The sequence below is a fragment of the Schistocerca gregaria genome, chromosome 5, assembly GCF_023897955.1.
Source record: "Schistocerca gregaria isolate iqSchGreg1 chromosome 5, iqSchGreg1.2, whole genome shotgun sequence".
Taxonomy (NCBI): domain Eukaryota; kingdom Metazoa; phylum Arthropoda; class Insecta; order Orthoptera; family Acrididae; genus Schistocerca; species Schistocerca gregaria.
Window position 1 is genome coordinate 574,936,586 of NC_064924.1, and position 12,739 is coordinate 574,949,324.

The 12,739-nt window shown below is 48.2% G+C and overlaps 15 non-coding genes across 15 annotated transcripts; all 15 read left to right on the forward strand.

Moving 5' to 3' along the window:
• Positions 1-506: 506 nt before the first annotated feature.
• Positions 507-578, forward strand: Trnat-cgu (transfer RNA threonine (anticodon CGU)). Its single transcript has one exon. It is a non-coding gene; the product is annotated as a tRNA-Thr (tRNA).
• Positions 579-910: 332 nt separating this feature from the next.
• Trnan-guu (transfer RNA asparagine (anticodon GUU)) lies at positions 911-984 on the forward strand. The gene has a single exon. It is a non-coding gene; the product is annotated as a tRNA-Asn (tRNA).
• Positions 985-1,983: 999 nt separating this feature from the next.
• On the forward strand, positions 1,984-2,055 carry Trnat-cgu (transfer RNA threonine (anticodon CGU)). The gene has a single exon. It is a non-coding gene; the product is annotated as a tRNA-Thr (tRNA).
• A 1,404-nt stretch (positions 2,056-3,459) lies between these two features.
• Trnat-cgu (transfer RNA threonine (anticodon CGU)) lies at positions 3,460-3,531 on the forward strand. The gene has a single exon. It is a non-coding gene; the product is annotated as a tRNA-Thr (tRNA).
• Positions 3,532-3,863: 332 nt separating this feature from the next.
• Trnan-guu (transfer RNA asparagine (anticodon GUU)) lies at positions 3,864-3,937 on the forward strand. The gene has a single exon. It is a non-coding gene; the product is annotated as a tRNA-Asn (tRNA).
• Positions 3,938-4,935: 998 nt separating this feature from the next.
• On the forward strand, positions 4,936-5,007 carry Trnat-cgu (transfer RNA threonine (anticodon CGU)). The gene has a single exon. It is a non-coding gene; the product is annotated as a tRNA-Thr (tRNA).
• Positions 5,008-5,753: 746 nt separating this feature from the next.
• Positions 5,754-5,825, forward strand: Trnat-cgu (transfer RNA threonine (anticodon CGU)). Its single transcript has one exon. It is a non-coding gene; the product is annotated as a tRNA-Thr (tRNA).
• A 332-nt stretch (positions 5,826-6,157) lies between these two features.
• Trnan-guu (transfer RNA asparagine (anticodon GUU)) lies at positions 6,158-6,231 on the forward strand. Its single transcript has one exon. It is a non-coding gene; the product is annotated as a tRNA-Asn (tRNA).
• A 1,309-nt stretch (positions 6,232-7,540) lies between these two features.
• On the forward strand, positions 7,541-7,612 carry Trnat-cgu (transfer RNA threonine (anticodon CGU)). The gene has a single exon. It is a non-coding gene; the product is annotated as a tRNA-Thr (tRNA).
• A 332-nt stretch (positions 7,613-7,944) lies between these two features.
• Trnan-guu (transfer RNA asparagine (anticodon GUU)) lies at positions 7,945-8,018 on the forward strand. The gene has a single exon. It is a non-coding gene; the product is annotated as a tRNA-Asn (tRNA).
• Positions 8,019-9,257: 1,239 nt separating this feature from the next.
• Trnat-cgu (transfer RNA threonine (anticodon CGU)) lies at positions 9,258-9,329 on the forward strand. Its single transcript has one exon. It is a non-coding gene; the product is annotated as a tRNA-Thr (tRNA).
• A 332-nt stretch (positions 9,330-9,661) lies between these two features.
• Trnan-guu (transfer RNA asparagine (anticodon GUU)) lies at positions 9,662-9,735 on the forward strand. Its single transcript has one exon. It is a non-coding gene; the product is annotated as a tRNA-Asn (tRNA).
• A 999-nt stretch (positions 9,736-10,734) lies between these two features.
• Positions 10,735-10,806, forward strand: Trnat-cgu (transfer RNA threonine (anticodon CGU)). Its single transcript has one exon. It is a non-coding gene; the product is annotated as a tRNA-Thr (tRNA).
• A 332-nt stretch (positions 10,807-11,138) lies between these two features.
• Positions 11,139-11,212, forward strand: Trnan-guu (transfer RNA asparagine (anticodon GUU)). The gene has a single exon. It is a non-coding gene; the product is annotated as a tRNA-Asn (tRNA).
• Positions 11,213-12,521: 1,309 nt separating this feature from the next.
• Positions 12,522-12,593, forward strand: Trnat-cgu (transfer RNA threonine (anticodon CGU)). The gene has a single exon. It is a non-coding gene; the product is annotated as a tRNA-Thr (tRNA).
• The last annotated feature ends 146 nt before the right edge of the window (positions 12,594-12,739 follow it).

The following is a 12,739-nucleotide window of genomic DNA, read 5'->3' on the forward strand; positions in this document are numbered from 1 at the left end:
TCTTGCAGTCCGCAAACTTTTGGTGGCCAGACGGTCGTCGTCGATCGTAAGGGCGAAACAGTCGAGAGATTTGGAAAACGGCAATGTGGACACCCCCAGCAGCGGCTGTGCGCCAAGTCCGTTATGTGGTCGAGGGCTGCAAGATTCAGTATGATGAAGTGGGAATTCGGGGATAGCTTACAAATGCAAAGCCGCCTCCTTCTTAGCTAAGGGTAGAGCACTGGTCTCGTAAACCAGGGGTCGTGAGTTCGTACCTCACAGAAAGCATCCATTTTTTTAACCTTCCTGCAACGAGCGGAGCTACCTCGAGCAGCATCTAACACATGGCAGTACACTGAATGTAACGGATGTTCTACAACCTATGACAAGTATTCTACTGGCCTAGGATTTTTTCTGATTGCATTGTCAGAACAGTGGATTGTATGTATTTTATAGTATAATGAGGGCTGCATGATTCAGTATGATGAAGTGAGAAGTCGGGGATAGCTCGCAAATACAAAGCTGCCGCCTTCTTAGCTCAGTGGTAGAGCACTGGTCTCGTAAACCAGGGGTCGTGAGTTCGAACCTCTCAGAAGGCATCCATTTTTTTAACCTTCCTGCATCGAGCGGAGCTACCTCGAGCAGCATCTAACACATGGCAGTACACTGAAAGTAACGGATGTTTTACAACCTATGACAAGTATTCTACTGGCCTAGGAGGTTTTCTGAATGCATTGGTAGAACAGTGGATTGTATGCATTTTGTAGTATAATGTCATGCTTGGCGATGTCATTCGTTTATGAGCCTCGCTACAGTGTACATACACGTTATCCATGTGAAGAGGCATAAGCAGATGCTAGCACTCTGCGTGATTCCTGCTGAAGATGTACGAATTTGGTTATTATACAGAGCAAAGTGAGCAAAAGTCATGGCCTCCGTGGCGCAATTGGCTAGCGCGTTCGGCTGTTAACCGAAAGGTTGGTGGTTCGAGCCCACCCGGGGGCGAAATCGTTTTAACCGTCACCCAGGTGAGGACATACGTCAACTTTGTTGGAGATACACAGCTAGTGTGGCAATTTGGCTGCGAAGGAGTGATGCCACAGATGCTTATACACATTCAGCCAGGTGACACTGTAGGTAAAAACATGGCCCTACACAGACGTTCTACTGTTTTCCGTTTTATTCGCCATGTGTGACACTGCAGTAGAGCGACGCCCACTACAAAAGACGTATTATTTACATTCCATTTCAGCGTACACGTCGCGAGTGCCATATGACAGGGCCTGTCTCTCGATGTCGATTTGTATTTTGTGTCTCTTAAGTGTCGGTCTGCAGTAGGCCGCTGTTGGCCGAGCGACGTGCAGTCGCCTTACATGAAGCCCCATGGGCAACGTCATTGCCACGGTGGACAACAGCAAACTGTAGCCAGAGAGAGGAGCCGAAAGGCGCATTTCGCAGTCGAGCCACGCTATCCCACAAGCTGTGCACTAGGTCAAGATCTTGCAGTCCGCAAACTTTTGGTGGCCAGACGGTCGTCGTCGATCGTAAGGGCGAAACAGTCGAGAGATTTGGAAAACGGCAATGTGGACACCCCCAGCAGCGGCTGTGCGCCAAGTCCGTTATGTGGTCGAGGGCTGCAAGATTCAGTATGATGAAGTGGGAATTCGGGGATAGCTTACAAATGCAAAGCTGCCTCCTTCTTAGCTAAGGGTAGAGCACTGGTCTCGTAAACCAGGGGTCGTGAGTTCGTACCTCACAGAAAGCATCCATTTTTTTAACCTTCCTGCAACGAGCGGAGCTACCTCGAGCAGCATCTAACACATGGCAGTACATTGAATGTAACGGATGTTCTACAACCTATGACAAGTATTCTACTGGCCTAGGATTTTTTCTGATTGCATTGTCAGAACAGTGGATTGTATGTATTTTGTAGTATAATGAGGGCTGCAAGATTCAGTATGATGAAGTGAGAATTCGGGGATAGCTTGCAAATACAAACCTGCCGCCTTCTTAGCTCAGTGGTAGAGCACTGGTCACGTAAACCAGGGGTCGTGAGTTCGAACCTCACAGAAGGCATCCATTTTTTTAACCTTCCTGCATCGAGCGGAGCTACCTCGAGCAGCATCTAACACATGGCAGTACACTGAAAGTAACGGATGTTCTACAACCTATGACAAGTATTCTACTGGCCTAGGAGGTTTTCTGAATGCATTGGTAGAACAGTGGATTGTATGCATTTTGTAGTATAATGTCATGCTTGGCGATGTCATTCGTTTATGAGCCTCGCTACAGTGTACATACACGTTATCCATGTAAAGAGGCATAAGCAGATGCTAGCATTCTGCGTGATTCCTGCTGAAGATGTACGAATTTGGTTATTATACAGAGCAAAGTGAGCAAAAGTCACGGCCTCCGTGGCGCAATTGGCTAGCGCGTTCGGCTGTTAACCGAAAGTTTCGTGGTGCGAGCCCAGCCGGGGGCGAAATCGTTTTAACCGTCACCCAGGTGAGGACATACGTCAACTTTGTTACAGATACACAGCTAGTGTGGCAATTTGGCTGCGAAGGAGTGATGCCACAGATGTTATACACATTCAGCCAGGTGACACTGTAGGTAAAAACATGTCCCTACACAGACGTTCTACTGTTTTCCGTTTTATTAGCCATGTGTGACACTGCAGTAGAGCGACGCCCACTACAAAATACGTATTATTTACATTCAATTTCAGCGTACACGTCGCGAGTGCCATATGACAGGGCCTGTCTCTCGATGTCGATTTGTATTTTGTGTCTCTTAAGTGTCGGTCTGCAGTAGGCCGCTGTTGGCCGAGCGACGTGCAGTCGCCTTACATGAAGCCCCATGGGCAACGTCATTGCCACGGTGGACAACAGCAAACTGTAGCCAGAGAGAGGAGCCGAAAGGCGCGTTTCTCAGTCGAGCCACACTATCCCACAAGCTGTGCACTAGGTCAAGATCTTGCAGTCCGCAAACTTTTGGTGGCCAGACGGTCGTCGTCGATCGTAAGGGCGAAACAGTCGAGAGATTTGGAAAACGGCAATGTGGACACCCCCAGCAGCGGCTGTGCGCCAAGTCCGTTATGTGGTCGAGGGCTGCAAGATTCAGTATGATGAAGTGGGAATTCGGGGATAGCTTACAAATGCAAAGCTGCCTCCTTCTTAGCTAAGGGTAGAGCACTGGTCTCGTAAACCAGGGTTCGTGAGTTCGTACCTCACAGAAAGCATCCTTTTTTTTAACCTTCCTGCAACGAGCGGAGCTACCTCGAGCAGCATCTAACACATGGCAGTACACTGAATGTAACGGATGTTCTACAACCTATGACAAGTATTCTACTGGCCTAGGATTTTTTCTGAATGCATTGTCAGAACAGTGGATTGTATGTATTTTGTAGTATAATGAGGGCTGCATGATTCAGTATGATGAAGTGAGAATTCGGGGATAGCTCGCAAATACAAAGCTGCCGCCTTCTTAGCTCAGTGGTAGAGCACTGGTCACGTAAACCAGGGGTCGTGAGTTCGAACCTCACAGAAGGCATCCATTTTTTTAACCTTCCTGCATCGAGCGGAGCTACCTCGAGCAGCATCTAACACATGGCAGTACACTGAAAGTAACGGATGTTCTACAACCTATGACAAGTATTCTACTGGCCTAGGAGGTTTTCTGAATGCATTGGTAGAACAGTGGATTGTATGCATTTTGTAGTATAATGTCATGCTTGGCGATGTCATTCGTTTATGAGCCTCGCTACAGTGTACATACACGTTATCCATGTGAAGAGGCATAAGCAGATGCTAGCATTCTGTGTGATTCCTGCTGAAGATGTACGAATTTGGTTATTATACAGAGCAAAGTGAGCAAAAGTCACGGCCTCCGTGGCGCAATTGGCTAGCGCGTTCGGCTGTTAACCGAAAGGTTCGTGGTTCGAGCCCACCCGGGGGCGAAATCGTTTTAACCGTCACCCAGGTGAGGACATACGTCAACTTTGTTACAGATACACAGCTAGTGTGGCAATTTGGCTGCGAAGGAGTGATGCCACAGATGTTATACACATTCAGCCAGGTGACACTGTAGGTAAAAACATGGCCCTACACAGACGTTCTACTGTTTTCCGTTTTATTCGCCATGTGTGACACTGCAGTAGAGCGACGCCCACTACAAAAGACGTATTATTTACATTCCATTTCAGCGTACACGTCGCGAGTGCCATATGACAGGGCCTGTCTCTCGATGTCGATTTGTATTTTGTGTCTCTTAAGTGTCGGTCTGCAGTAGGCCGCTGTTGGCCGAGCGACGTGCAGTCGCCTTACGTGAAGCCCCATGGGCAACGTCATTGCCACGGTGGACAACAGCAAACTGTAGCCAGAGAGAGGAGCCGAAAGGCGCATTTCTCAGTCGAGTCACACTATCCCACAAGCTGTGCACTAGGTCAAGATCTTGCAGTCCGCAAACTTTTGGTGGCCAGACGGTCGTCGTCGATCGTAAGGGCGAAACAGTCGAGAGATTTGGAAAACGGCAATGTGGACACCCCCAGCAGCGGCTGTGCGCCAAGTCCGTTATGTGGTCGAGGGCTGCAAGATTCAGTATGATGAAGTGGGAATTCGGGGATAGCTTACAAATGCAAAGCTGCCTCCTTCTTAGCTAAGGGTAGAGCACTGGTCTCGTAAACCAGGGTTCGTGAGTTCGTACCTCACAGAAAGCATCCTTTTTTTTAACCTTCCTGCAACGAGCGGAGCTACCTCGAGCAGCATCTAACACATGGCAGTACACTGAATGTAACGGATGTTCTACAACCTATGACAAGTATTCTACTGGCCTAGGATTTTTTCTGAATGCATTGTCAGAACAGTGGATTGTATTTATTTTGTAGTATAATGAGGGCTGCATGATTCAGTATGATGAAGTGAGAATTCGGGGATAGCTCGCAAATACAAAGCTGCCGCCTTCTTAGCTCAGTGGTAGAGCACTGGTCACGTAAACCAGGGGTCGTGAGTTCGAACCTCACAGAAGGCATCCATTTTTTTAACCTTCCTGCATCGAGCGGAGCTACCTCGAGCAGCATCTAACACATGGCAGTACACTGAAAGTAACGGATGTTCTACAACCTATGACAAGTATTCTACTGGCCTAGGAGGTTTTCTGAATGCATTGGTAGAACAGTGGACAACAGCAAACTGTAGCCAGAGAGAGGAGCCGAAAGGCGCATTTCGCAGTTGAGCCACGCTATCCCACAAGCTGTGCACTAGGTCAAGATCTTGCAGTCCGCAAACTTTTGGTGGCCAGACGGTCGTCGTCGATCGTAAGCGCGAAACAGTCGAGAGATTTGGAAAACGGCAATGTGGACACCCCCAGCAGCGGCTGTGCGCCAAGTCCGTTATGTTTTCGAGGGCTGCAAGATTCAGTATGATGAAGTGGGAATTCGGGGATAGCTTACAAATGCAAAGCTGCCTCCTTCTTAGCTAAGGGTAGAGCACTGGTCTCGTAAACCAGGGGTCGTGAGTTCGTACCTCACAGAAAGCTTCCAATTTTTTAACCTTCCTGCAACGAGCGGAGCTACCTCGAGCAGCATCTAACACATGGCAGTACACTGAATGTAACGGATGTTCTACAACCTATGACAAGTATTCTACTGGCCTACGAATTTTTCTAAATGCATTGTCAGAACAGTGGATTGTATGTATTTTGTAGTATAGTGAGGGCTGCAAGATTCAGTATGATGAAGTGAGAATTCGGGGATAGCTCGCAAATGCAAAGCTGCCGCCTTCTTAGCTCAGTGGTAGAGCACTGCTCTCGTAAACCAAGGGTCGTGAGTTCGAACCTCACAGAAGGCATCCATTTTTTTAACCTTCCTGCATCGAGCGGAGCTACCTCGAGCAGCATCTAACACATGGCAGTACACTGAAAGTAACGGATGTTCTACATCCTATGACAAGTATTCTACTGGCCTAGGAGGTTTTCTGAATGCATTGGTAGAACAGTGGATTGTATGCATTTTGTAGTATAATGTCATGCTTGGCGATGTCATTCGTTTATGAGCCTCGCTACAGTGTACATACACGTTATCCATGTGAAGAGGCATAAGCAGATGCTAGCATTCTGCGTGATTCCTGCTGAAGATGTACGAATTTGGTTATTATACAGAGCAAAGTGAGCAAAAGTCACGGCCTCCGTGGCGCAATTGGCTAGCGCTTTCGGCTGTTAACCGAAAGGTTGGTGGTTCGAGCCCACCTGGGGGCGAAATCGTTTGAACCCTCACCCAGGTGAGGACATACGTCAACTTTGTTAGAGATAAACAGCTAGGGTGGCAATTTGGCTGCGAAGGAGTGATGCCACAGATGCTTATACACATTCAGCCAGGTGACACTGTAGGTAAAAACATGGCCCTACACAGACGTTCTACTGTTTTCCGTTTTATTCGCCATGTGTGACACTGCAGTAGAGCGACGCCCACTACAAAAGACGTATTATTTACATTCAACTTCAGCGTACACGTCGCGAGTGCCATATGACAGGGCCTGTCTCTCGATGTCGATTTGTATTTTGTGTCTCTTAAGTGTCGGTCTGCAGTAGGCCGCTGTTGGCCGAGCGACGTGCAGTCGCCTTACATGAAGCAACATGGGCAAAGTCATTGCCACGGTGGACAACAGCAAACTGTAGCCAGAGAGAGGTGCCGAAAGGCGCATTTCGCAGTCGAGCCACGCTATCCCACAAGCTGTGCACTAGGTCAAGATCTTGCAGTCCGCAAACTTTTGGTGGCCAGACGGTCGTCGTCGATCGTAAGGGCGAAACAGTCGAGAGATTTGGAAAACGGCAATGTGGACACCCCCAGCAACGGCTGTGCGCCAAGTCCGTTATGTGGTCGAAGGCTGCAAGATTCAGTATGATGAAGTGGGAATTCGGGGATAGCTTACAAATGCAAAGCTGCCTCCTTCTTAGCTAAGGGTAGAGCACTGGTCTCGTAAACCAGGGTTCGTGAGTTCGTACCTCACAGAAAGCATCCATTTTTTTAACCTTCCTACAACGAGCGGAGCTACCTCGAGCAGCATCTAACACATGGCAGTACACTGAAAGTAACGGATGTTCTACAACCTATGACAAGTATTCTACTGTCCTAGGAGGTTTTCTGAATGCATTGGTAGAACAGTGGATTGTATTTATTTTGTAGTATAATGAGAGCTGCAAGATTCAGTATGATGAAGTGGGAATTCGGGGATAGCTTACAAATGCAAAGCTGCCTCCTTCTTAGCTAAGGGTAGAGCACTGGTCTCGTAAACCAGGGGTCGTGAGTTCGTACCTCACAGAAAGCAACCATTTTTTTTACCTTCCTACAACGAGCGGAGCTACCTCGAGCAGCATCTAACACACGGGAGTACGGTGAATGTAACGGATGTTCTACAACCTATGACAAGTATTCTACTTTCCTAGGAGGTTTTCTGAATGCATTGTCAGAACAGTGGATTGTACGTATTTTGTAGTATAATGAGGGCTGCAAGATTCAGTATGATGAAGTGAGAATTCGGGGATAGCTCGCAAATGCAAAGCTGCCGCCTTCTTAGCTGAGTGGTAGAGCACTGGTCTCGTAAACCAGGGGTCGTGAGTTCGTACCTCACAGAAAGCAACCATTTTTTTAACCTTCCTACAACGAGCGGAGCTACCTCGAGCAGCATCTAGCACACGGGAGTACGGTGAATGTAACGGATGTTCTACAACCTATGACAAGTATTCTACTGGCCTAGGAGGTTTTCTGAATGCATTGGTAGAACAGTGGATTGTATGCATTTTGTAGTATAATGTCATGCTTGGCGATGTCATTCGTTTATGAGCCTCGCTACAGTGTACATACACGTTATCCATTTGAAGAGGCAAAAGCAGATGCTAGCATTCTGCGTGATTCCTGCTGAAGATGTACGAATTTGGTTATTATACAGAGCAAGGTGAGCAGAAGTCACGGCCTCCATGGCGCAATTGGCTAGCGCGTTCGGCTGTTAACTGAAAGGTTGGTGGTTCGAGCCCACCCGGGGGCGAAATCGTTTGAACCGTCACCCAGGTGAGGACATACGTCAACTTTGTTAGAGATACACGGCTAGTGTGGCAATTTGGCTGCGAAAGTGTGATGCCACAGATGCTTATACACATTCAGCCAGGTGACACTGTAGGTAAAAACATGGCCCTACACAGACGTTCTAGTGTTTTCCGTTTTATTCGCCATGTGTGACACTGCAGTAGAGGAGGAGGACATTACTGTTTAACGTCCCATCGACAACGAGGTCATTAGAGACGGAGCGCCAGCTCGGGTGAGGGAAGGATGGGGAAGGAAATCGGCCGTGCCCTTTCAAAGGAACCATCCCGACATTTGCCTGAAGCGATTAAGGGAAATCACGGAAAACCTAAATCAGGACTGCCGGAGACGGGATTGAACCGTCGTCCTAGCGAATGCGAGTCCAGTGTGCTAACCAACTGCAGTAGAGCGATGCCCACTACAAAAGACGTATTATTTACATTCAATTTCAGCGTACACGTCGCTAGTGCCATATGACAGGGCCTGTCTCTCGATGTCGATTTGTATTTTGCGTCTCTTAAGTGTCGGTCTGCAGTAGGCCGCTGTTGGCCGAGCGACGTGCAGTCGCCTTACATGAAGCCCCATGGGCAACGTCATTGCCACGGTGGACAACAGCAAACTGTAGCCAGAGAGAGGAGCCGAAAGGCGCATTTCGCAGTCGAGCCACGCTATCCCACAAGCTGTGCACTAGGTCAAATTCTTGCAGTCCGCAAACTTTTGGTGGCCAGACGGTCGTCGTCGATCGTAAGGGCGAAACAGTCGAGAGATTTGGAAAACGGCAATGTGGACACCCACAGCAGCGGCTGTGCACCAAGTCCGTTATGTGGTCGAGGGCTGCAAGATTCAGTATGATGAAGTGGGAATTCGGGGATAGCTTACAAATGCAAAGCTGCCTCCTTCTTAGCTAAGGGTAGAGCACTGGTCTCGTAAACCAGGGGTCGTGAGTTCGTACCTCACAGAAAGCATCCATTTTTTTAACCTTCCTGCAACGAGCGGAGCTACCTCGACCAGCATCTAACACATGGCAGTACACTGAATGTAACGGATGTTCTACAACCTATGACAAGTATTCTACTGGCCTAGGATTTTTTCTGAATGCATTGTCAGAACAGTGGATTGTATGTATTTTGTAGAATAATGAGGGCTGCAAGATTCAGTATGATGAAGTGAGAATTCGGGGATAGCTCGCAAATGCAAAGCTGCCGCCTTCTTAGCTCAGTGGTAGAGCACTGGTCTCGTAAACCAGGGGTCTTGAGTTCGAACCTCACAGAAGGCATCCATTTTTTTAACCTTCCTGCATCGAGCGGAGCTACCTCGAGCAGCATCTAACACATGGCAGTACACTGAAGGTAACGGATGTTCTACAACCTATGACAAGTATTCTAGTGGCCTAGGAGGTTTTCTGAATGCATTGGTAGAACAGTGGATTGTATGCATTTTGTAGTATAATGTCATGTTTGGCGATGTCATTCGTTTATGAGCCTCGCTACAGTGTACATACACGTTATCCATGTGAAGAGGCAAAAGCAGATGCTAGCATTCTGCGTGATTCCTGCTGAAGATGTACGAATTTGGTTATTATACAGAGCAAAGTGAGCAAAAGTCCCGGCCTCCGTGCCGCAATTGTCTAGCGCGTTCGGCTGTTAACCGAAAGGTTGGTGGTTCGAGCCCACCCGGGGGCGAAATCATTTGAACCGTCACCCAGGTGAGGACATATGTCAACTTTGTTAGAGATACACAGCTAGTGTGGCAATTTGGCTGCGAAAGTGTGATGCCACAGATACTTATACACATTCAGCCAGGTGACACTGTAGGTAAAAACATGGCCCTACACAGACGTTCTACTGTTTTCCGTTTTATTCGCCATGTGTGACACTGCAGTAGAGCGACGCCCACTACAAAAGACGTATTATTTACATTCAATTTCAGCGTACACGTCGCTAGTGCCATATGACAGGGCCTGTCTCTCGATGTCGATTTGTATTTTGTGTCTCTTAAGTGTCGGTCTGCAGTAGGCCGCTGTTGGCCGAGCGACGTGCAGTCGCCTTACATGAAGCCCCATGGGCAACGTCATTGCCACGGTGGACAACAGCAAACTGTAGCCAGAGAGAGGAGCCTAAAGGCGCATTTCGCAGTCGAGCCACGCTATCCCACAAGCTGTGCACTAGGTCAAGATCTTGCAGTCCGCAAACTTTTGGTGGCCAGACGATCGTCGTCGATCGTAAGGGCGAAACAGTCGAGAGATTTGGAAAACAGCAATGTGGACAACCCCCAGCAGCGGCTGTGCGCCAAGACCGTTATGTGGTCGAGGGCTGCAAGATTCAGTATGATGAAGTGGGAATTCGGGGATTGCTTACAAATGCATAGCTGCCTCCTTCTTACCTAAGGGTAGGGCACTGGTCTCGTAAACCAGGGGTCGTGAGTTCGTACCTCACAGAAAGCATCCATTTTTTTAACCTTCCTGCAACGAGCGGAGCTACCTCGAGCAGCATCTAACACATGGCAGTACACTGAATGTAACGGATGTTCTACAACCTATGACAAGTATTCTACTGGCCTAGGAGGTTTTCTGAATGCATTGGTAGAACAGTGGATTGTATGCATTTTGTAGTATAATGAGGGCTGCAAGATTCAGTATGATGAAGTGAGAATACAGGGTAGCTCGCAAATGCAAAGCTGCCGCCTTCTTAGCTCAGTGGTAGAGCACTGGTCTCGTAAACCACGGGTCGTGGGTTCGAACCTCACACGAGGCATCCATTTTTTTAACCTTCCTGCATCGAGCGGAGCTACCTCGAACAGCATCTAACACATGGCAGTACCCTGAAAGTAACGGATGTTCTACAACCTATGAGAAGTATTCTACTGGCCTAGGAGGTTTTGTGAATGCATTGGTAGAACAGTGGATTGTATGCATTTTGTAGTATAATGTCGTGCTTGGCGATGTCATTCGTTTATGAGCCTCGCTACAGTGTACATACACGTTATCCATGTGAAGAGGCATATGCAGATGCTAGCAATGTGCGTGATTCCTGCTGAAGATATACGAATATGGTTATTATTCAGAGCATAGTGAGCAAAAGTCACGGCCTCCGTGGTGCAATTGGCTAGCACGTTCGGCTGTTAACCGAAAGGTTGGTGGTTCGAGCCCACCCGGGGGCGAAATCGTTTGAACCGTCACCCAGGTGAGGACATACATCATCTTTGTTAGAGATACACAGCTAGTGAGGCAATTTGGCTGCGAAGGAGTGATGCCACAGATGCTTATACACATTCAGCCAGGTGACACTGTAGGTAAAAACATGGCCCTACACAGACGTTCTACTGTTTTCCGTTTTATTCGCCATGTGTGACACTGCAGTAGAGCGACGCCCACTACAAGAGACGTATTATTTACATTCAGTTTCAGCGTACACGTCGCGAGTGCCATATGACAGGGCCTGTCTCTCGATGTCGATTTGTATTTTGTGTCTCTTAAGTGTCGGTCTGCAGTAGGCCGCTGTTGGCCGAGCGACGTGCAGTCGCCTTACATGAAGCCCCATGGGCAACGTCATTGCCACGGTGGACAACAGCAAACTGTAGCCAGAGAGAGGAGCCGAAAGGCGCATTTCGCAGTCGAGCCACGCTATCCTACAAGCTGTGCACTAGGTCAAGATCTTGCAGTCCGCAAACTTTTGGTGGCCAGACGGTCGTCGTCGATCGTAAGGGCGAAACAGTCGAGAGATTTCGAAAACGGCAATGTGGACACCCCCAGCAGCGGCTGTGCGCCAAGTCCGTTATGTGGTCGAGGGCTGCAAGATTCAGTATGATGAAGTGGGAATTCGGGGATAGCTTACAAATGCAAAGCTGCCTCCTCCTTAGCTAGGGGTAGAGCACTGGTCTCGTAAACCAGGGGTTGTCAGTTCGTACCTCACAGAAAGCATCCATTTTTTAAACCTTCCTGCCACGAGCGGAGCAACCTCGAGCAGCATCTAACACATGGCAGTACACTGAATATAACGGATGTTCTACAACCTGTGACAAGTATTCTACTGGCCTAGGAGGTTTTCTGAATGCATTGGTAGAACAGTGGATTGTATGCATTTTGTAGTATAATGAGGGCTGCAAGATTCAGTATGATGAAGTGGGAATTCGGGGATAGCTTACAAATGCAAAGCAGCCTCCTTCTTAGCTAAGGGTAGAGCACTGGTCTCGTAAACCAGGGGTCGTGAGTTCGTACCTCACAGAATGCATCCATTATTTTAAGCTTCCTGCAACGAGCGGAGCTACCTCGAGCAGCATCTAACACATGGCAGTACACTGAATGTAACGGATGTTCTACAACCTATGACAAGTATTCTACTGGCCTAGGATTTTTTCTGAATGCATTGTCAGAACAGTGGATCGTATGTATTTTGTAGTATAATGAGGGCTGCAAGATGCAGTATGATGAAGTGAGAATTCGGGGATAGCTCGCAAATGCAGAGCTGCCGCCTTCTTAGCTCAGTGGTAGTGCACTGGTCTCGTAAATCAGGGGTCGTGAGTTCGAACCTCGCAGAAGGCACCATTTTTTTAACCTTCCTGCATCGAGCGGAGCTACCTCGAGCAGCATCTAACACATGGCAGTACACTGAAAGTAACGGATGTTCTACAACCTATGACAAGTATTCTTCTGGCCTAGGAGGTTTTCTGAATGCATTGGTAGAACAG